Below are 23318 nucleotides of genomic sequence, written 5' to 3' on the forward strand. Positions count from 1 at the left end.
TGGTTTAGAGCACAACCTTACCAAAGAGCATTAACAACTTATTACTTTCTGTAATGTGACTTTGTGAAGGTCAAACTAATAAGAGGGCAGGTCTTCCTTCACAGACAAAAATTGATTTTATACTGACATACTGGCATACTACTGTAACTACAGCATTTTTATTTTTTCATGAATCACAGGTTAAGACCAATAACTAGTATTCTGTAAATGATGCAGTTATGTGCTTTTAAATGCTGTCTTTATGTGGTGCATCTCCTTTCTAAGTATTATATTGAATATGAAAGGACAGTCACTTTGACCTTAAACCAAGAGAATTTGTTTTAAATCACAATAGAGATCAAACAAATCATTTTTCCGGCTATTGCGCATTTCTGCTGTAGAAGCACGGCACATTTCTGGGAGAAGGAACTAATTCTATTTTTATTAGTTAATTTTCAAATTAGCCTGAGAGTTTTATGAATTAAGCCTCCAGCTAAGACCTAAAGCAAGGTTCTGAACATTCAGAAATCACCATGCAGCTCAATGCTGTCAATGATTGATTGGTACTGTAGGTATGTATGGTGTTGCTTGGAGATGTTACTTGGCTCAACTCTGCTTGCCTAAGGGATGATTTTCTGGCTGTGGATTAGACAGGGTTGTTAGAAATACCCAAAAGAGTCAAAAGCCAAAGGGCTGCTGGAATAGGGGGTGAGTAAACTTGTAAGTGCTAAAGAAGGAAGGGTTTTTTCTTTTATTAATCCCCAAACAAAACTGAAACATGACTTACCCATCCTTCCAAATTTCAGTTGAACATACTGTACAGTACATTCAAGACAGGGTTATTGTCTTCTTGCAAGATCCACTTATGGTTCAGCTTCAGCTTTTTGACAGATGGCCTCACATTTTTATCAAGTACTCTCTGCTACAATATGGAGGTAATATTTGACTCTATGATGGTGTAGCGGCGAGGCTTATTAATAAGACAGAATTAAGTGTTGTGGGCTTTCCCAAATGAGGCCTCATCTCTCTGTTCATCTCTGTGGTGCAGCCACAGAGAAACTATTCATGCAGGCTGATTTAAGGTTCCTTTGATAAGGTTTCCTAGGACAGCTCCCAAAGGGGGATGCACTTAGCTAAGCCTGGCTATCATGATCAATGGTCATCCATTGGCGCCTATCTGTCTAGGGAGTGCCAGATGGACATCTGGACTGCATTCCTAAGTGTCAGGAGTAAGTGACTCATATCTCACCTTGATCAACCAATCAGGGACTGGTAGGGCCGAGTAACCTACGTGGGACTCTGATGCCCATGGAACTTTCAGCCAATGAATGAGCTGAAGTTCCTCCAGGTAAAAACAGGCAACACAGAGAGCCTGAGAGATTCAGGAGGATTCAGTAGAAAATTCTTGGACTTTTCTAAAGGGAATTCAAAGGAGAATTCCAGGGCAGGATGGCCCAGGAGCAGAAGGCTCCCAAGGGCAGGACATTCTCGCAGCGCGCCTCCTGACCATCCTGAGACTCAGCCCGGACAACCACGGAACGACCAGTGTGTCCGAGTGCCAGAACTTTCCTTTGTTCTAAGAGTCTAGAGCGGAGGTTGCCAGAGAGTAACCAGAGGATCCACCCGAGGTTAGCATCAGCAGCAGGCCTCGTGAACAGGTCGGAACTGTGGAAAGCTGAATCACTATTCAGAACTAGCTCTTCATCAGGAACGAACGGTCCTCTTCCTGACTTGCTGGGACCCACAGTCATCTTTTCTCCTGTGCACGAACTTTGCTAGTTAAAGCCAACACTAACTAGCCGGTCAGTGAACATCAGCAGCGCACCGTCGCAAGCCGCACAGCACAGCCTGGCACCGAGCCAGAGAGCGCAGATTGGACAGCAACAGCCTGCAACTGTTTCTTTGTGCCCGCAGGAGATCTGAGTCCCCAGAGATTGGATGAGTATTCAACTTCAATGCATTACAGCTCGAGAATTCAATTGTTATCCCAACCAGTTGATATCAATTTAATTCCTAAGACTTATGTACTTGTTTTGAGTATCTAATGTAGAAGTTATAACCAAGTTCATTTACGAAACGGTCTAAATGAATGATATACTGAACGTATGTCCTCTTGATATATGTAACACTTTGTAACTGACTGAATATATACCTTTTGTATTCTGATAACCCTCTCGATAAGATCTGTTAGGTTTACATGCATATTCTATGTATTAATAAATGTATCCTCGTGTATTAGTACCTGTGTGTGTGCGTTGTTTGAGTTATAGCGCATGGTTGGATTCTAAAGCCATCAAAAGAATCAATTTTGTGATTTACTGCTACAATTAATAATTGTCCCAGTAAATGCCCAAACCCTACAGAACTGGTGCCTTCAGAAAGCACACTACATTTTTACAATGGCAAGCTGGCCAGGCCCTGAGGCAGAAAAGCAGCCCCAAACCATAATGCTTCGATCACCATGCTTTACAGTTGGTAAACTATAAATTGCTTAGAAATGGCTTTAAAACCCTTCCCAGACTCATAGACCAACATTTTTTCTTCTGAGGGCCTCAAAGAGCTCTTTTGATCTTGGCATGATGTAGCCACACACTTCAATTGCCAAGACCAAACCAGACCACAGGTTTCTGATGTTTATATAAGGCAGTGCCCTCCAAGTTACTCTCTAATGATGTTCTAATTATTTGCTCCTGTTTTGGTAAACCCGATTCTAATTTTAGGCATTTGATGCAATGATAAAGGTAGGAGTGTACCTAGTGTAATTAGATCACCTTTATTTATCAGTACTGTTGAAACGATGATCAAATATCCTTTTGTCCAAAAATGTAAATAAAGACAAACCTTTTTTTACTTACTTTTTCACACCAATGTAAATATGTTACACATATGTTATTTCTTCTTAAGTAATACTGTTTTAATGATATATTTACTCGGCATTAAATATGTTCTTTGAAATCCTTTGAATCTGCCTTTCATTGAATTTAATGTGCTGGCTATAAACAGAAATGTATCCATTGGTAAAATAATTTGTGTCGCTGTTTGATCAAAGCAGCTGTAATTGTAGGATCAGTAATGAAACTGATCTACTGTAGGTTTTTACAGATTATAACAATCAGCAGTAATCAGAGCCACAAAGTATCTATCTGCTATTTGCATGTTAAGAAAATATTCAGAAATATTTGGATTTTGCTTGATTTTTAATTTAGGATTACTTTTTTCCATCCTGCATGTGGCATTTTCTTTTTTAAAGAGAAATTATTTTCCTGAAGTGTTCAGGCAAGATGATCAAAGGTCCCATTCCAGTTCACCAGATGGCATATTATTAACTTAGGTCTTTTAGCATTAAATCATTTCTGCAACAATGCCATACATTATAATAGACTCGTAGACAAAAAAACTGATGTTTGTTAAACCCAGTTAATAAGAGTGTTTTTTCGAGAAAAATAATATTACTACATAATGTACTTAATCTAATGAGATTCTCAGCATTTACAGAGCACCATCTGCATGTTGACCATACAAAAACACAAATAATTAATGAAATAATTAATGAAAACAGAATATATTTTCCTCAAGTTAAAATTAATTACACAAATCTGAAATGGATCCAATTTCTGTTAACATGTGGGTGTATTGTACATCCATCTGTGTTGAGTGTATAAGACTGGGTGTGTTTATGCACACACATTTGAGCATATTCCTATTTCTGTATCTATCAGGTGTATACAGTTTGTCTTGCTAGGACATTTTCACTGTTTCGGTGTTTTTGTTTTGTTAAGCAATGGCCTTTACAGGTCATGCTTTATTTTCTTTTTTTGTTTTAACTTTTGGACCTCTCTACCATATACTGTACATTATGTACAGATGCAGCCATTCAAAGTGCGCGGTACAGACACGTGCCGGAGGTATTTGGCTACGGCATCGCGCATTGTGACGCACGATGACGCGCGGTACTTGATTGGTTGACCGACATGGGCACTCGTGGTCCGTTGGTCTGTCGTAGAAAAATTTACAGTAAACGTCTTTACTGTCCCCGTTTTAGTATTGAATGTTTATATGGAATTTTACCACTGAAGGGAAATCTCAGTAGCTGAGCATAAAAAGAATAGGAGCATACTGTAACGGGTGTGAAGGCCATAAACGATATTAATTTTGGAACATAAACATACAGTATATGGCTGGTCTTGGTACTTTAAAGAAAAAATACACACCAGTATTCCATTTCTCCCTAAACATTTTAAACATCAAAGTCTTTAACTAACGAGATACCGGAGTCAACAAGCATACTTTTAGAATTTGATTAAAAGGGAATATAATATGGAATCGCGTATCTAAAGAAATTAATAACGACATAATTATATTCATGTACCGCAACACAAGAATAGTACACGCTGTACATTGTCTTTTGATAATGTTTCTGTAGTGCTTTTTCAGCACTCTGCATGTGACCTTGCCGGTGGCGCTGTGGGTTAGGTTCCTGACATCACACGGTCTGTGATTGAATCCCACTGGAGCCATGACTTTTTTTTAACAAACATTTCTTTGAAAAAATGAAACGTTTCCCTTGGTCAGAGATTAAATAAAACCTCACTCGCACCAAACAAATTTATATTTCTAAATATCACAACATGATCGAATTTAAGTCATTTTAATAACAATGAATAGTCACCTATGCGTTACAATATAAACATTTATATTGATTTAAATCGTAAACGCGTGTTTAAATATATGTGTTTTTTTATTCACAATCAGACAAATGCAACATAAATTTATATCTTTGTCTTCTAAGTATGTTAATAAACTTTCAGCATAACTTTCTTCCCGTTTAGATTTATTTTTCTTGGGATCTTGGGATCAAACGTGGAAAGATTAGATTGTAATCATTTTAATTTTTTAAATACATTTTATAAAAGTGTAATTTATGCTAAAAAGTTGTACACCACCTGCTATAAAGATACATATTGTAATACTTTCGGGTTCGGGTAGGACAGACACGAGAACTCAGACTTGCGGAGTTAAAGCAAGTTAAAGCCTTGATTTTATATATCACCATTAAAAATGGAATCTCAAAGCAAAGTAAATACCCAACACCGATTGTACCCATCTGTCATGCTAATAAAGCACCTTGAATTGAATTGAATTGAGGGAGAGAGGGGGGGAGGGCGAGCGAGAGAGCCAGGACAGACAGGCAAATAAGATACACTCCACAGACATTCACAACAGCAACATATCATAAAACATTTGCACATATAGTTAAGTTATTACTTGGTTTTCAAAGTGCAATGAAATACAATATTGTTGTTTTTATCCTGTAAAGCGTTTTGAGAAGCCACCTTTAAAGGCGATATATAAAAGCGCTGATTCTTATGGAATGTGTTCTGGGGATTCAATTTTTTTTAATTTTTTTTTTTAACCGCGTATCTAAGGAAATAGCAGTATAACTTTGTTCATGCAGAAACAGTGGCATGTTACATTATTAATTTGGGTGTCTCCTCTTGCCAGAAAGCTCTAATTTGCATTTATGTGCGGCTTTTGACTTTTTCTAAATTGCAACCCATAAATAAAGCTGATACAGTTTAGACTTTGAATTATTTTAAACTGTATTACAGCAGCACAATGGACAATGCAACGTAAATTGCAAAAATGCACTTGGAATCTGTCCAAGCCCTACTTTGTCAGGCATTTTCTTTTACTGCAATGGACATAAAAACTCCCTTGCTTTTAACAGAGCATTTCATAATTTCTAACTACGAAAATTATTTAAACTGCGACACTTATCATTCAACCAGGGCTCGAAATATCACAAGGACCCTCAAGAGCACAGCAAAGACTATATTAAAAGAATCACATATCTAAAGAAATTAATAATATATAATTATATTCGTGTACTGCGACAGGGCTGTGTAGGGCTGTTTCACCTCTCTCTTCATGTGACTCTATTCAAAAGCCATTTAGCAGAGAGGGGATGAGAAGAGTGACAAACTAGTATACTTTAGATCTTTTTTTCTGAACCGGGGAAAATCTGATCATGTTTCTCTATAACAATAATAAAAAACATTATTTTACATATCACCTTTAAAAGTGGCATCTCAAAGCAATACAGTAGTTGGAAAAATAGTTAAAAGGACCAAAGTAAATACCAGACAAACACAAACGCGTTTTTAATAAAATGCTTTTATTCATTCAGCAGAGAGTGAGAGGGACATCCAGCAGAGAGAGACACACACACCGGTTTTCATTGACAAAAAGTAATTGTTTTTTTACATTCCTCTTGTCTAACAGGAATGTTTTGTTTGTGGACAGACTGTTAGACTAGAGGAAAAGAGCACCTCCTTCAACGAAGCATTCCGTTGATCCGATCACGAATTCTTTTCCAGTCGCACGAAGTAAGGGTTGAGAATCTCCGATTCACCATGCTACTAATGGTTTCCCGAAGATTGCAAGGCAAGGCACTTTTGCCTCTGGACCCATCGAAATTTACAGACGTGGTCCACCCCCAGTAAATTTCAAAAGTCATAAGATTTCGAAACACGAGGGGGGCGTAGCGGTCGGCTCTTGCTTTCCCGTCCAATGAAAGGGAGGTTCCTTTTGCCGAAGTTGGGAGACATCAGAGGCTTGCCACACCCGGACTGTTAAACCAACGCATTAGTACGTCAAAGCCCACTGAGGAGCTGGGCGCAACAATTGTTTTGTCCCTTGATTTACTGATCTGCATTAATTACAGAAATCGAGTTCCTGCTCTTTGCAGATGACCTGGTCCTGCTGTCGCCCACAGAACAGAGGCTGCGGCAGAACCTGTCACTGCTGGAGCAGCACTGTCAGCCCTGGGCGCTGACGGTCAATCTGGAGAAGACCAGAGTTATGGTTTTCCAGAAAAAAAGCCAGACCTCAGGGAAACAGGCACAAATTCACACTTAACAACAACACATTAACACCTAACAACGGGAGCAGGGACGAATTAGGCCAGTACCCACTATTGTTAAACATACAGAAAAGAATATTAGAGTATTGGCTTTAGTATTAGCCATACAGAACATTAAAGTGCCCCTTTCCATTCAGCGGGTGTCTGAGCCGCTGTGTCCTATCTTCTGACAGTCGCTGTTGTGAATGTCTGTAGAGTGTATCTTATTTTTAGTACTATATTTTTATATTATATTCCCTATTAATCAAACTCTAAGAGTATGTATCGGCTTGTCCCCCCCTCCCGCCCCTCTCTGTGTACAGTAGAGCCTCCTGTCCAGCCAGCACATGTCCACAGACATTCACAACAGCGACATATCATAAAACGTTTGCACATATAGTTAAATTATTAGTTGTTTTTCAGGAAGTTAAAAAAAACACTTGATTTATTTATCCAGTCTCTCGAAATAAAGTTATTTTACAAGCAATGCAACAAACGTCGGGCAATGTGTTTTTTTTAATCCAACATTGACAGCCACATCTTAAATCTTGTCAGTCAGCTCTTTTTTCTCTATTTGAATTGTGGCGATTCAAACAAACTGGGATAACAAGTGGTCTCAAAGTCACCGAGCTCACAGAGCTTCAACAACAGATGACAATTCTCTTAGTCCTTCCTTAGTCTTACTGAAATTGTCGGATTATGAGTGAATAAAAGCATCTTATTAAAAACACGTCTGCGTTTGTTTGGGAGCTATATTATGTATTTTTCATATGTAAGATATAATGATGTGTTCCCGCTTACACATCGCACGACTTTAAAAGCTAGAAAAATAGGTTTCGATTCACATTATCTGGCGAGCCTTGTTTTGTCAAAGGACAGCACAAAAAAACAGACAATACACAGGGGGGGGAGGGCAAGCGAGAGAGAGTTTTTTGCCCTCTGTCAAAAAAAAACAAATCACCCGGGGCAGAGACTCTGGGGGGATCATTGTGTGGTACAGAGCGCCCGGCTGGGGTGCGCGGGGAAGAGCAGGACAGGAGTGAAAGTGGTCAGGGCGGGGTTTAGGAAGGCGTACAGTCTGGGCAGGTATAGATTACACTTTTCTAAAACGTATTTGAAAAATAAAAACGATTACAATCTAATCCTTCCATGTTTGATCCCAAAATCCAAAGAAAAATAAATCTAAACGGGGAGAAACTATGCTGAAAGTTTATTAAGATACTCAGAAGACAAAGATACTGTATCAATTTATGTTGCATTTGTCTGATTATGATTAAAAAAACCACATATAATTAAACACGCGTTTGCGATTTAAATCAAAACGCGATTTAAATCAATATAAATGTTTATATTGTAACGCATACTGTCCAGCCTTCATTTCTCTATAAAAATGTACTCTATTACAAATTTACAATTTGTTGATAATAGAAATGTTAGGTTCTCTAAAGCTTTGTGATAGTTGACCCACCCAGGCAGCAAAAGATCAGCTTCACTGGTAAGATGCAACACCGAAGATGTGATTAATAACCTTTTAAATCTGAAGGGAGATCTGAAGGGATCCCCCCCCCACACACAATAGAAGCAGGAAGCAGAAGCAGGGACCGTTGTCAGAAGGGAAGAAGGTGACTATTCATTGTTATCAAAAATGACTTAGATTCGATCATGTTGTGATATTTTGAAATATAAAAGTCAATTGATTGTCCATAATATTGCTATTCTATTTTTTCGAAGAAATGTTTGTTAAAAGAAAAGTCACAGCGCCAGCTGGATTTGAACACACAACCCATGAGTTGGTAATCAAGCACGTAGACCAGTGGGCTACAAGGGAAGTCGCATGAAGAGAGAGGCGAAATAGCCCTACACAGCCCTGTCGCAGTACACAAATATAATCATATCGTTATTAATTTCTTTAGATATGCGATTCCATATTATATTAGCAGAAAAGCTTAAAACTACTTTTTTACAAGCTATTTCACATGTTAGTTAAATACTTCGATGCTTAAAATGTTTAGGGAGAAATGGAATACCGGTGTGTATTTTTTCTTTAAAGTACCGATTCCTGGAATCTGACTGGCTGACACCCTTCTGAAGTGGTTCCATAATATCTGGTATACTGAAAAGAAAGTGTTGATAAAAAAGCCTGGATTCTCATGTATCTGATACAAGTATCTTTTAATACATTCTTTGCTGTGCTCTTGAGGATCCTTGTGATATTTTGAGCTCTAGTTGAATGATAAGTGTCGCATTTTAAATAATTTTTGTAGTTAGAAATTATGAAACGCCCTGTTAAAAGCAAGGGAGTTTTTATGTCCGTTGAAGTAAAAGAAAATGCCTGACAAAGTAGGGCTTGGACAGATTCCAAGTGCTTGTACAAATGTGCTAAAGAAATTATACTTTGAGTATACAGCTTGTCCAAAGTCATCCATTATTAATACTATTAGTAATATCTTCGATAAAAGGCTTTGATGCTTAAATATTTCTGATAAAGGTAGGTTGTGTACTTTTGTCCAACTGAGCAATCTTGCTTTCATAAAATATACCAACATTTTAATGACTGATGATTAACATGCTGTAATACACAGTTTAAATTTAAAAGCTCAAATGCTGTACATGAGAGGTTAAGCTTTATTGGCTCCCCGTGGCGGTTTTACAAGGTGATGCCGGATACTTTCCGGCATGACGTCAAATGACGCGATTAACCCCGTGATACTGCGTGATACCGCAACACGCCCACCGGGGTATACTGCAAAATACCCCACCCATTTTGAATGGCTGCATCTGTATGTTAAAATGAACACCATAAACCTAAGATATAAAAAAATGAAATCCATTTTTCTACTAGAAGGCAAAAGAAATGAGCTTTGGTTGAGGTAATTAAATTGGTCAGGAGGAAAAGCTCAGTGACCTTTCATCTGATACTGAAACTGTATGAGCTATGAAACATTATAGCTGGATAATAAGACTGGGCAAGAAATATATTGTAGTTCCATTAATGGCAGGGATATCTGAATAGTACATTGATTAAAATTTTATTTTACATTAGTAGATACAACATCTATAGTATATAGATACAGTATCTACTAATTTATCAGTATTTAATAATTTAATTAGTATCTACTGAAATTTTAGTAGCACTTTATCATTTCAAAATGTTTGTGTAATAAATAGTTTTTACATTTGGTTTTCCAGTCAGTCTTGCATTTTAGCCTATTATATGCAACTGAAATGAGTGATTAAAATCTAGCAGGGGAAACTACTCTTAGTCAGAATATTAAATGCTTACAGTATGTGATTCCAAATCTAAATGCAATTCTAACACAAATAACATTTTTGCAATATTACAGTACCATAAAAATGCCTGAAGTCCTGTCATGTAAAAATTGCATGATTTAGTTGACATGAGGGGGTCTTCATAATAGGTCCAGGTAACTACAGTGCCAAAGGTAACATAATGAAGTTTAAAATTGGTTTAAATGTCTGTTGGCATTACCATAGTGGACTCACTTTTCATTATTAATATAAAATTGATTCCTTGGTAGAAATTGGGAGTTTAAATAAAACTAAATAAATAAAATTCACATTTATACTTTTGCCAAAGGTAGTATAACAAATATATTATTTTGACAAGGCCCAGGGAGTCTTACGTTTTCTACTTGTTTTCTTTGTGAATTGTCTGCTTGATGTAGACAACGTCTTATTGGTTTTACTATCAACAACAGAGGAAAAAGATGCTCCACTAGTGCAAAGAATGAATCATATTAACCATTTAAAGATAAGTTCATGCATCTCTTGGGTCTCACTTGCAAAGGTTCTTTAATTGGTCAAGCAATTTGTCCTGTTAGTGTATTCAATTACAGCTTAATTTGGGGGCACAATTGTGTTATTATCTGTTACGACCCCAAGTGTCTAGGGGAAAAGGGGTGTAACATTTAGGATAATTCTTTTGGAAGCAGGGGGGTTTTGGTGAGGGACTAGGAAGCGTGATAACAAGAGTAAGGAACTAGAGTGGTGCCAAAGAAAAGAAAATAACAAACAAAATGCAGCTGGCTAGGACAGTGAGGAAAAGCTAATCTGACTACAAAAGAAAACCCGAAACACACGGTCTTCGGCGTCTTCAACACCCTAGCTAATCTGCACTGACTACCCAAAACCATACAAGACAAATGGCACTCACCCGTACTAACCTAGTCTACTAATACTTGAACATGTAACACTGGGGCAAGGTAATGGCAAAACAAGGATGAACACACAAACAAATGAAAGTACAAAGAAACTAACGTAAAACCAACAAAACAACAAAGCCGAAGCTATACGAAAATACACACACAAAGCAAAACAAACCAACAAATGAAGCCGAAGCACTAACCAGAAGCGAAGCAAAGTCAAACGAAAGGCCTCTTCTTCCTGAAAGCCTCCATGTTATATAGTGAATAAAATTAGTTCTGATTGGCTGAGGCTGATTGATGATGACATCATATTGAAACAGTGGTGTGATAGTTGGCCAATGGGGAAGGGAGAACAATCAAGGGTCAGCAGTGTGGACATAACAGAAAAAAACACACACAGAACACACACTGGGACGTAACATTATCTCATAACTAAATGAAACAAAAACTAATCGCATCACTTGCTTTTCATTTCAAGTAAAAGCTGTTTTTCTTTTGTTTATGTGAATATATAACTTGTTTAGTGTATGAGTTTAAGAATTTAATATCCTCCTTAGTTTTCTCTGTTCTCATCCTCCGGGAACAATTACATTAAATTAAGTGATTGCTGAAATATGAAATTAAAATGATACTCATGTTTTAAACTATTGTAATGAACCATGACTGATATTTACTCTCCTCAAGATTATGGGTTAGAATGAATTAACTTAAAATAGGCCTGCTTGTATTTGCCAAACATTTAGAGACTATGCTTGCATCAAATGGAATGCAATTCACTTTAGCCAAGTGCTTACAGAGGACATAATCAAATTTAACCAACATTTCCAGATATCCAAAAAGCACTTTAATTGTAATTGACCAAAGTAGAATGAATAGGTGAAACAAATACTTTAGGATATGTATCATATCATGTATCATATCAGTATAATTAGGTAACAGTTTTTTAAATTGGGGAAAAAAAATACATGGTCTGGCTCCATTACCACCACCCATTAATTTATTCTTTTTATAGTGTATTATGAATAGTGTGATTAGGATGGGCCTAAAAAAAAGGATGACTAAAAAAGTTAAATTATATTGTTCAAGTTAGAATTATTATAAACCTGAAATAAAAATAATGCAAAAGTAACATTTAGCCTAATTTACTTTATAAAACTTTGTATTTAGTTTTTTATATTTTGCCCTCATTTTTCATATAATCAATGTTATAATTGGGTACGTTGCTCATCTATTTTTGTCCTCACAAAAGCAAAAGTGCATTAGTACCCACCTTTCCTAATTATTCTATTGGATATGTTCATGTTGTCACACAATAAAGGAATTTCAATAATGCTAGTAGCAAGTGCTGCAATAACGGTGTTTAGTCAATTCCAAATATAAGGTTTTCTCCCAAAACAAAACACATTATGTTTGGCTGTAAACTAGAGACATGAATGAAATGGTTGCTTTATATTATTTGATATGATTGTATTTGTTTGGTTTTGTCCTAGCTAAGCCTCATACAGTTACTTGATACACTACTTGAACCTACCAGTGAGATTTACATATTGCGATTTATTTCTCTTCAGTTATGTATCAGACAGTCCTGTGGTTACTGAGGGTTGCACTTATCCCATTACACTTATTTAGTTTCTTCCAAGTCAGGACTCTATGAAAATAATACTCCCAGCTGATTGTCAAGAGAAACAGCAGCTCTCAAAGCTTCAAGTGTACTCAATTGCGATTTATGCAGTGTTCTAAAGTTCTCAGATTTATATCCACTTAGAAAGGTATTTCTCTACCTCCTAGGGGACATCCTGACACAATCAGTTTTCGTCTGGAAAATGAATAGCAGATCTACACCATCCTATACCTAAAAAATGTATTGTTTTTTTTTTGTTACTTAACAGAATTGCAGAATAATTGCTATTACTGTAGTAGTATTAGTACTCATGTTATTATTGTTAAGGAAAATCTACAAAATAAAACTATGCTACAGTATGTTGGGTGGTATGGTGGCGCAGTGGTTAGCATTGCTGCCTCACAGTGCTTGAACCCTGGGATCAGTTCTGGTCCTGGGTGCTCTCTTCGTGGGGTTTGTGTGTTCTCCCCATTGTCACCAAGTACTCTAGTTTCCTCCCACAGTCCAAAGACATACTGTACTGTTAGGTTAACTGGCTTTTAGGAAAACTGTCTCTGTTGTCAGTGTGTACCCTGTGTGTATCCTTCACAGTCCATTGCTGGCTGGGATAGGCTTTGGCTCCCCTGTGATCCTGAATTGGTTAGAAAATGGATGGACTGATACATGTGTTTTGTATCAGGAATTTTGAGGTGGGTGATGGGTAAAACAACCAGAAAAGGAGCCTGGAGATTTAAGTTTAGTGTCCCATTCTCTGTGACTAGAAGGATTAGTGGAGACTGGTCACAACGAGGTGTGCAAATAGTGAAATCTTACAATGCAAGTTAGAACACGTGGAATAGGGAGGTTACAGGGAACTATAAATATTACTATTTTGGCCAGCAGTTTGTTTTTTAGATTTTTTTTAATAGATGTTCTTTATTCCGTATTCTTTGGAAAAATCTGAGAAGAATAATGTATTAAAATGTAGGAAATAAACACTTATTAGATTAAAACTATTATTTAGTTCAACCATGAGCACACTTTTGAAAATCATTTTAATGGTGATAGATTGACAGCCTTTACCAGGGTCAGAGGAACTGAAAGTATATACATTAAATGATATATATATGAATATATGCAATATATAAAAGACATATATTGTGTATATACATATAATACATAAGGGGAAAGAAATGTGTATATAACACAAGTAGATAGATTTACAGCTTTTTTGTGAAAAAAAATGTTACCTAGTATTGTTTCATATTGACTTTCTTCAATGCCATTTGTTATTAAGGAAACCATCAGAAAAAGCTATGCTGCCTGAAGGCCAGTGTATGCCAAAGTGTGGGCAATAAAGCCATATTAGAGTTTTAAATATCTAGTGAACAGCATGGCTCCTTGGAAGGGAGTCAACCAAAATATATATATATATAAAATATATAAATCCAAATTTTAGCATATGAAAGCTACTCCTGTCAGCAGATTGTAGACTAATCAGCACTTGCTGATATTGTATAGAATATAAATTAATAGAAATGTTAGGTAAAGCAGGATGAGATGTGGACAAATATCAGATGAATCAGGATGGGAAACAGACATTTTTCAGAGGAGGTGAGACAACCTTTCTTTTCAAAATGTGTAAGCATTTGGATTTCTTCTATTTCCTTAGCAATGGCAAATTCTCAACTGTATGATTATAAGATTTTACATGACCTAAGATAAGATTCGGTAAAGTATACACGAATGGATGGATGGGGAGTGCCGTCACATCGGGGTCGACTCATGGCGACCCTATGGATAGTTCCCCTGTCACTATCCATAGAGTTTTCATAGCAAGATATGGAAGTAGATTGCCAGGCCATTCGTCCACGCAGATAGTGCTAGTGTTGTTGCCGTCGTCACAGAGACGTGATCACCCGCCGCCAACACCGCCCCATACTGCTGCTGCCCAGTATGGGTTATTAGAGAACCTTGCTCCTGGCATGGGACACAAACCCACTACCGTGGGATTATGAGTCTCATGCTCTACCAACTAGTTGGGGCCATAAATTAGACATATCTACTATATATTTTCCCATATATACAGATGCAGCCATCTAGAATGTGTTAGAACTCACGTCATCGGAAAGCACACAGTCTTTACACTCTGAAGCTTGCTACAAAGCTCTACATCTATGTTTATTTTCTTTATAATGACAATTGAGGTGCAATGGAAAATTAAACTTAATGTGAATAAAATGGCTACCAAGCTAGCTAAAGATAAACAATATTGAAAAACTTTCCTGGGTTACTGTCTGGGTGGAGTTTATACAGTTTGTTCCGTCTGTTCTCCCTTCTACTTTCTGGCTCCTGGGTATAAACTTGTGTGTGCTGACCAGCCTGACCCCAAATCAGGATATTCTTCAGGCTTTTTTAACCCAGTTCATTCCAAACAATTTTCATAAAAATATACTGTATGTTACTCTCAGTGCATTATATGTCTCTAATACAAAAGATGATGCACAATAGTGTGAAATGCTTCCATGAGCTGGGCAGTTGCTATTCGATTGCACTACATCTTGTTTGGTTTTTAATAACAGCTAGTGAAAAGGACATTTGTTTCCTGAACTTTAGCAATTATTGTGTTGTGTTTCACAAAGATGTGCTAATCTGCCCCTCAATCATGCTATCCTGCAGGTTCAGCCGAGGCCTTATTATATATTTTGACTACTAGCTGACATGAGGGGACAAAGCCAAAAGACAAATACTTATAATACTTTTGGACATTGTGAGTGGCATTTGTTATTTTGTACATTTAAAAAAAGTTAGTTTATTTTTTATTTTTAAATTATCTATTTAAAGTGGAACAGGAAGTGTCCCTCACCAAGAACAGCATTTAGTTTTTAATTTGGCACATGAGCTGAATACATGGATCAAAAAACATTATTTCAGGCAACTAGCAGTACGCAACAAAGTAATTCAGATCGCTGATGTTAATCAGCCTCTTTTTGTTTTATATGTTTTTCAGCTTTTAAATACAATAAGAAGTTTTAAACTGTCACTATTTATAATATACTTTTCCCTAAGTATAATATATTTTAAAAAATTAAAATCTAAAATAAAATAAGCTGTTTTTTAATTACTATTTATACACAATTACTTTTCTATGCCTACTGTGGCATACACATGTATCCATTTAAAATGCGCTGTAAAACCAAGTACCCCGGGTTTTGAGCTACAGGTGGCCAGGGTACATTATTCGCTGGCCAAAGATGATCGACAGGTGGCTCTTGTGGTGCATTAGTTATTGAAACAATTGCTTCATTTAATCTCTCCACTGTGTGTGTTTAAATCCACTTAATATGAAATATCAATATGGAATTTTACAACTAAAGGGAAATTTTGGTAGCTGAGCATAAAAATAACTGGAGCATAACGTCTCTGAACGTTATATCATAAATTATATCATCATAAACAATATTAATTTACTGTATATGGCACATACACATACTTTATATGTCTGCTAGTGGTAGCTTAAATAAAAAGTACAACAGTATTCCACTTTCTTCATAGACATTTTGTGCTTATGAAGAAAAATCACCCACTTTTCATGCATAATAAGTGGTGTTTAATTATCTAAAAACATTTTTTATAGCTTTTAAAGTCATGCAATATCTAAATCAGGCAGGGACCAAGGAAAAAATATCGGCTCCACAAAACAAATCAACGATCATGAGCAAGACCGTAAGTATAGTTCCTTTGAGGCTGAACAAGCCCCCAGATATACAGGCGGTGGCTCTGTGGCTAAGGATCTGCGCCTGTGGCTGAAAGTTCGTATCCTGGAAGAGAGGAATACTACTTCGTTAGCCCCCTGAGGAAGGCCCTTAACCAAAATTGCTCCAGGGGTGCTGTATAAATGGCTGATCCTGCGCTCTGAACCCAAGCTTCTCTCGCTGTCTGTGTGTCTCATGGCTGCGGTACATTATTCGCTGGCCAAAGACCTGGCTATGTATAAAATATAGCCAAAAGGATCACTCTAAGGGTTAATTCCAAGTTGAAAAGACAAGACTCTCCAAGTCTTCTCTATAACTCTTTTATTTAGATTTCGTCCATGGTCATGCATTATTAATATTGTTAATAATATATTCCGTATTGCATTTAAATTGGAGCATTTTTACAAATAAAAAAAGAGGCAATACATAACGAGTCTCCTCTATAACTCTTCAGTTTAATGAAAAATTCCCGCAGAGCCACACAATATCGTCACAACATAGTAAACAACAGTTGCTGGCTCACTTAAAGGTGTAACACATCTGTCTTCACTGTCATTGTATGGTTTCAACACATTGATAAACTCTTCTCCAGTTACTGGCAATTGTAAAAATAACAGTTCTTCCATCCTTTGTTTAACTTAAAGAATTCCATGAAGAACTCCATGATCACAAAACTATCATTTATAATAATTCATCCAGATCCGCACACACACTGGAGCCAATTTTGCCAGAAACAACCTCCCAGTAAGTCTTTGGACTGCACAGTACTGTACAGTAGGATATACTGTTTAAAGTTCTAAATTTAAAGTTAAATTATTGGCTGCTGAAATTTGGATTAAGACTAATCCAAAAATAAAATAAAGATTTTCTCAGTTCAGATGTAAACCCGAAAGAGGCACACCACGTTTACAACATGCTATAATAGTGGACTATTTTTATTTTTCAGTTATGTAAGAAACAAACCCTTGCTCTGATCAGGCTTTGATCCACCTGGGTCCAGCACGCTACATTACAGTCCATGAGTGATCCAATTTCTATTACCACTATAAGGACAATAAAAAAAAAAAAATGTCAAAATGTTTCCAAAACACCCACTTGTGATATTTTAGCTGCTTAGCTACATGATTCCATATTAATATTACTATCAAGTGGTATTAAATCAGTACAACTTTTTTTTACAATAACAGCAAATGGTGCTCTTACAACGTATTCTTAGAAAAGGAGAAAACACATGAAGTACAGTATATAAACTTTATAATGTTAGGACAAGCACTGGGTTAGGATAACTTGGCAAGTGACAAAGTTAAAGACTTTGATGCATAAAATATTTATGACGAAGGTGGAATACTGTATACTTTTTATATGTTGCTACCACTACCCTCTACTGTTTGTACATTAGGTGTGTATTATGTTATACTACTGTTTTTATTTTCAGCTACCAAAGTTTACCTTTGGATTTTCTCTATGTGGGTTTAAACCTGAAAGTGGCGCATCACGTTCACAAGCTACAGTATAATAATAAACTATTTATATATATTTAATTTGTTTAATATTTAACATGCTGTAACACACAATTTAAAATTAATAAAAGATTACACAGCATACAACTTAAATTCTATGATTGGAAAAAAGATTGTCCTTTGACAATCATTGACCGGGATTCGAAACCAGGCCTTTTCTGGTGACAGCCCAAATTCTCCACATGGCCTGCTTCACCTGGCAGTTTTACAAAATAGTGTAGTCACATAAACAAGCATTTATAAAAAGCTGCAGTATCCCACACATTCAGAATTGCTGAATCTGTACCTAGTGACACCTTGCACAAAAAACAATAATTCTATTATTTTTATACAATATTGCAACATATCTCATTTGTTGTTGTTGTTGTTGTTGTAGCAATGTGGCAACAACATTCTGTGTCAACAATAAGATTATTGCATTTCATGAAATTGTCAGCAGTTCAGAAAAGCATTGATGGGTTAGTAAATATTTAATACAGTACTGATTTTCTGACAACCACACACAGCTGTGGCACTGTAAGGATTTTGCTGCACCACCTGCCAATTTTACAGAGCAGTGCAGTCCTCCATTCGATTTTTTGAAAAAAAAAGATTTGGTGAAGATCTGGTGAAGTGGGGGGTGGGGGGTGCTAAAAAGATGTACAGTATGTACACAACAAGCACATATATGAAATAGAGCAGAACTGCAAAATTACAATAGACCTCCAACTGAACTTCTGTTTCACAACTCAATTTAAGTTCACATTTTTTTTTTCATTTTTTTGGTCACTCAAACATTTTCACAGTGGAAGACCCTTCTAGATGGTTTTGACCTACAGGTATATCTGTGGAATTCATCATGACTGTTTCAGACATCATTCTGTTCTTTTTGGATTCTATTTTGTATCTTGAATTCATAATTGGTGGTGGTGGAGGGGAGTTCCCATTACCTGAAAAGCGCTTTGAGTGGAGTGTCCAGAAAAGCGTTATATAAGTGTAAGCTATTATTATTATTATTATTATTATTATTATTACTATTACTATTACTATTATAATGAAATGTGTTTATACAGTACATGTCACTGTTTTTCTTTTTTTCACTGAAACAAGGAAAATATATTTCTCTCCTGTTTAAATTCTGATCTGATTTTTTTTTTAAACTCTCTGATCAAACAGAATAAATGTGACACGCTTTGCTTATTTAACCAGTTAACATACCTAATTTACAAAAATGTTTTGCCGTTTTTATTTTGTTGCTATTTACAGTTTTAGCAGTGTAACTGCAGCAGAGAAGCCACATACTGTACATTCAACACCAGAAGTCTCTATCATAAAGGACTTTAAAAAATCAGCTTGTAGGCTCCCAAACTAGCAAAACATACAAGCTATTATCATTTATAATTGCTCAATTGACTGTTGGATTTAGCATTTAGCATTTAATTTAGATCTGAAACACCAAAGCAGACATTGAGCACAATTTTAAAATCATTTTTTTCAATAGTTCCCCAAGTTTTGTGCAATATAATACATTGAACCCCAGCAGACCATATCCTCTGGGAATTTTCTGACGTTTCTGTAGGGTAAGATGGCTGTGTCTGCTGAAAAACCATCAGAATTCTAGTATTGCTCGTCAAAGTCCAGAGTAGCCTTTTTGTTTTCTATAAGGAAATTGTTCTACTATTGTTATTTCTTTCACTGACAGGGGTGAAGCAACATTAGAAAATGAAACCAAATTGTTTTGAGCAAAAGAAAAAAAAATACTTTCAATTACAAAGCCTGCCAACTATGAATCCAGAAAATCTATGGTAATGTGATTTATTAGATACCTGCACAACGACAAGACTGTTCCGTTTGGAGGATGGCAAAAGAGAGAAAAGCCACTGGTAGACATTTTTTAGAACTTCAAGAGTACAAGCAAGTATAATTTTTAGTAAAACACATCTTATGTTTGGGATATTTGTTTTGACAGTCTAGATTAAAGCTTGGTCAGAACCTCTATATCATTAAGATTTGTTTCAGTAGGTATCCACTTTCCTTTTATCTTTTGTTCAAAGTCATGCAGTTTGGAGAACATAGTATGGAGATACTTTAATTTCAATATGCACACATGAGACACTAGTCATTTGCTACAGTATTTTAACCAAAATCACGAAGTTAGCGTTTTACAGTATTTTTGTTTAAAGAAGACTTCATAGAAGACATTCACCTTCCTTTTTACCCAGAGCCAATGCCAACCCAAACAAACACATTTCAGTGACTGCAATTAACGAGATTAAAGTGTTTTTAAGTGTGAAACCTTTTTTTTTGATAACTTCAGTTTTACATTTATTAGTTATGAATATGTATGACTAATTTAAACCATATGTGGTAATAGTTATGAAGAAAAAGATTTTACAAAAAAGAAATGCCGGTTTAACATCATTATTAATGTTGATATACATGTTACAACAGGTAAAATTAAAGTATTACCATGTATCATAAATATCATAGCCAAATTAATTAATTATTCTATTTGCATTTTACTTATATAGAATTTAAGTCTTATGTTTTCTTCTTGTCAGTATTCATTACATTATTTTTTATTTGTTTGTCTTTATTGATCTGAATAGTTCCTTGAAACTCCCTTTGGAATCAGTCAATTAATGGTAGTAATTGTTAACATCTTTGGTGTTGCAGTTTTCATTGCTATGAAGAGAGCTAAGGTTGCTTCTAGTTAGAAGCTACACATTTCCAATTTGAAAGATTTAGATTAATACACTAAATATTAGTTAAAACAAATATTGTACAGTTTTGTGCTTAGTATTGAAGACAAAATCAGTTTGTATTTTTGTAATAATTTGGCCAGGATTACTATTGTTCAATCAAGGGTGAATCAATACATTTGGCTGCATTCACATTATATCTGATGCTCTGCACTGTATGTATATAATTGAAACACACTGTCTGCTTGAGATTTTTTTTATGTAGCTGGCTTGACCTACGGCTTTCATTGGGACCACATTAGTGAAAAGTTTACTGCCCTGATCTTTATAGTTTATATTTATAGTTTTAAAATGATCCTTAAAATTAGTAAGAATCTTTATAATTTAAAACAATGATACAATGGAATTATAAAGTGGAATGTTTTATTTTAAATACAGTACAGTACTTTCATTATGAAAAATAGCAGGAAGCTACTTCATGACATAAAAAACTAAATTTTACTGTAATGTAATCATCTAGTATCTTTGTATACATAGAAAAATAACAATGTTAACGTGTGTTTTTGAAACTCTTCAAAAAATGTTCAAAGGATACTTTGCTCATGTTAACTAATCTAAGCTTTTCCTGAAAGCAGCTCTCACATACTCAATTTAGATATTAACCTTATTTATAAAACAGATATATTTCTATTTTTTCACCACGTGTATTACTATGCTCTCTTTGAAATATAAAGGTTGTTTTTTTATTTTGTAAAGATACACATATTCTATCTGCACTTGTTCCATTGTTAATTAATTTGGGATGGCTCCCAGGAGATTTAACTAGATGTTGAAAGAAGTGACATGTTCTTTATTTCAGACATTGCTACTGGCATTAGTTTTGATTATCCTTTTGAGCACTTCATAGCTTGCAGTATCAATGAAAGCTGCTTAATTTCCTCATTTGCAATTAACTATAATGTTGATATTAAGGGTCTCTGCAAGTTTAATGACAAATGAAAAATGTAAAAGTAAAGTCTTATTGTATGGATTTATTTTAAGTATGCCCCTACTGTCTTCACATTTCTACTGTGATCTGGATTGTGAAACAAATTTGATGACCACTGTAGCCACATACCACATAGACATGCACATTTCTTATTGGTCATTTTCTCATGTTATGTGCAGTTCCAGAATCTGACCGAGACTATGGATCAGCAGAACCTGATCTGTGTCTGCTTACTGTGCACATTCTCGTGGTCAGGCTACAGTGGCTTCTGATCTGATCCCCTTTCTTGAAGGGTTAGTCTACTTACATAGTGGTCATTTTGCATTTTAAACAATTATTTAAAAATAGCAATTGATTACTTTTTTTAGAAAAAGGCAAATCTAGACAAAGATGTTGAATGCTAAGCAAAAGTAATTCTTTACTTATATTTCTCAGCTGACAGTTCTGTGGTCTGTGTTTTTCTCTGTAACACCCATGCTATGGTATGATAACAACATACTGTATATGTAGGAACAAGTAATAGGTTTATTCCATGCTGAAAAGAGAAGAAATAAAAACACAATGTTTCGGCTGTGGAGCCTTCTTCAGGTGTGAAAAATTATGAACTTTTTAATACTCATACAGTAAATACCTGGAAAATGGAAAACTGTTTATTATGAGGTAGGGTTTATTTATTTCTCCTTAATTTAAAATGAGTTTTGCTCTATGCGGCAACATTGAAAGTATTGGCAAATATAAACATACAGTAATATGTATTGCTACGTCCCCAATATGGCTCAGTCTAGGGGTGAAAGGGGACTAACATATCAGCCAGGGTTTAACGGACAAAAATACACACAACTACGTGTAGGATGGCGGAAAATGCTAGGAAGTAAAAAAACACAGGGGTAAGTGAATAAAAAAAAAACAACTACGCTATTCTACAACCCAATTACCTGCTAAACCTGTCTCCCAAGAAAGGGGTGGCAAAGCCAAAGAAAAGTCTTCCGCAACCTGTCTTTCTACTCTATACTAAACTAAGCTACAGTATAATGGAAAACAAAAAAAACATGAGTGCCACAATCCCAGCCATACACCACAGCTAAGAAAGCAAATCTCACGTTTTTCACCATTTCTTCTTCTTACACCTCTCTTCAGACACCCTCTCAGTACGTCCCATACCGGGAGTTTAAAACTGGACTGCTCTTGTCAACCAATCCAGAGAGAGACTTAATTTAGGGATAGGCCTACTTCCTAAATGGATTACCGCATGGGAGGGGAGCCAAAAAAAAACAGTACAGAAGAAAAAAAATTAAACACGCGATAATGCATCAGCTACAACATTTTCAGTACCCTTTTTGTGTTTAATTTCTAATGGATAACCTTGTAAGATAAGTGACCAGTGCATAAGTCATTGATTGTAATTATGCATACGGTGAAGAAAAGTGAAAGGATTATGATCCGTAAACACAACTATTGGCAAGGAACTCAAACCTAAATAAACCTCAAAACGTTGCAAAGTGAATAATAAAGCTAATGTCTCCTTTTCAATAGTGGAATAATTAAGCTGGTATTTATTTAATTTCTTTGAAAAATATCAAACAGGGTGGTCAATTCCATTTTATCCTCCTTCATTAAAATTGCGCAAGCACCTGTACCACTAGCATTTACCTCTACCTTAAAGAGTAGTGCAAAGTCTGGAGCAGCAAGCGCAGGAGAATTACACAGAAGAGCCTTAACGGTCTCAAA

The sequence above is a fragment of the Lepisosteus platostomus genome, chromosome 9 (assembly GCF_059453375.1).
Source record: "Lepisosteus platostomus isolate fLepPlt1 chromosome 9, fLepPlt1.hap1, whole genome shotgun sequence".
Lineage (NCBI taxonomy): Eukaryota > Metazoa > Chordata > Actinopteri > Semionotiformes > Lepisosteidae > Lepisosteus > Lepisosteus platostomus.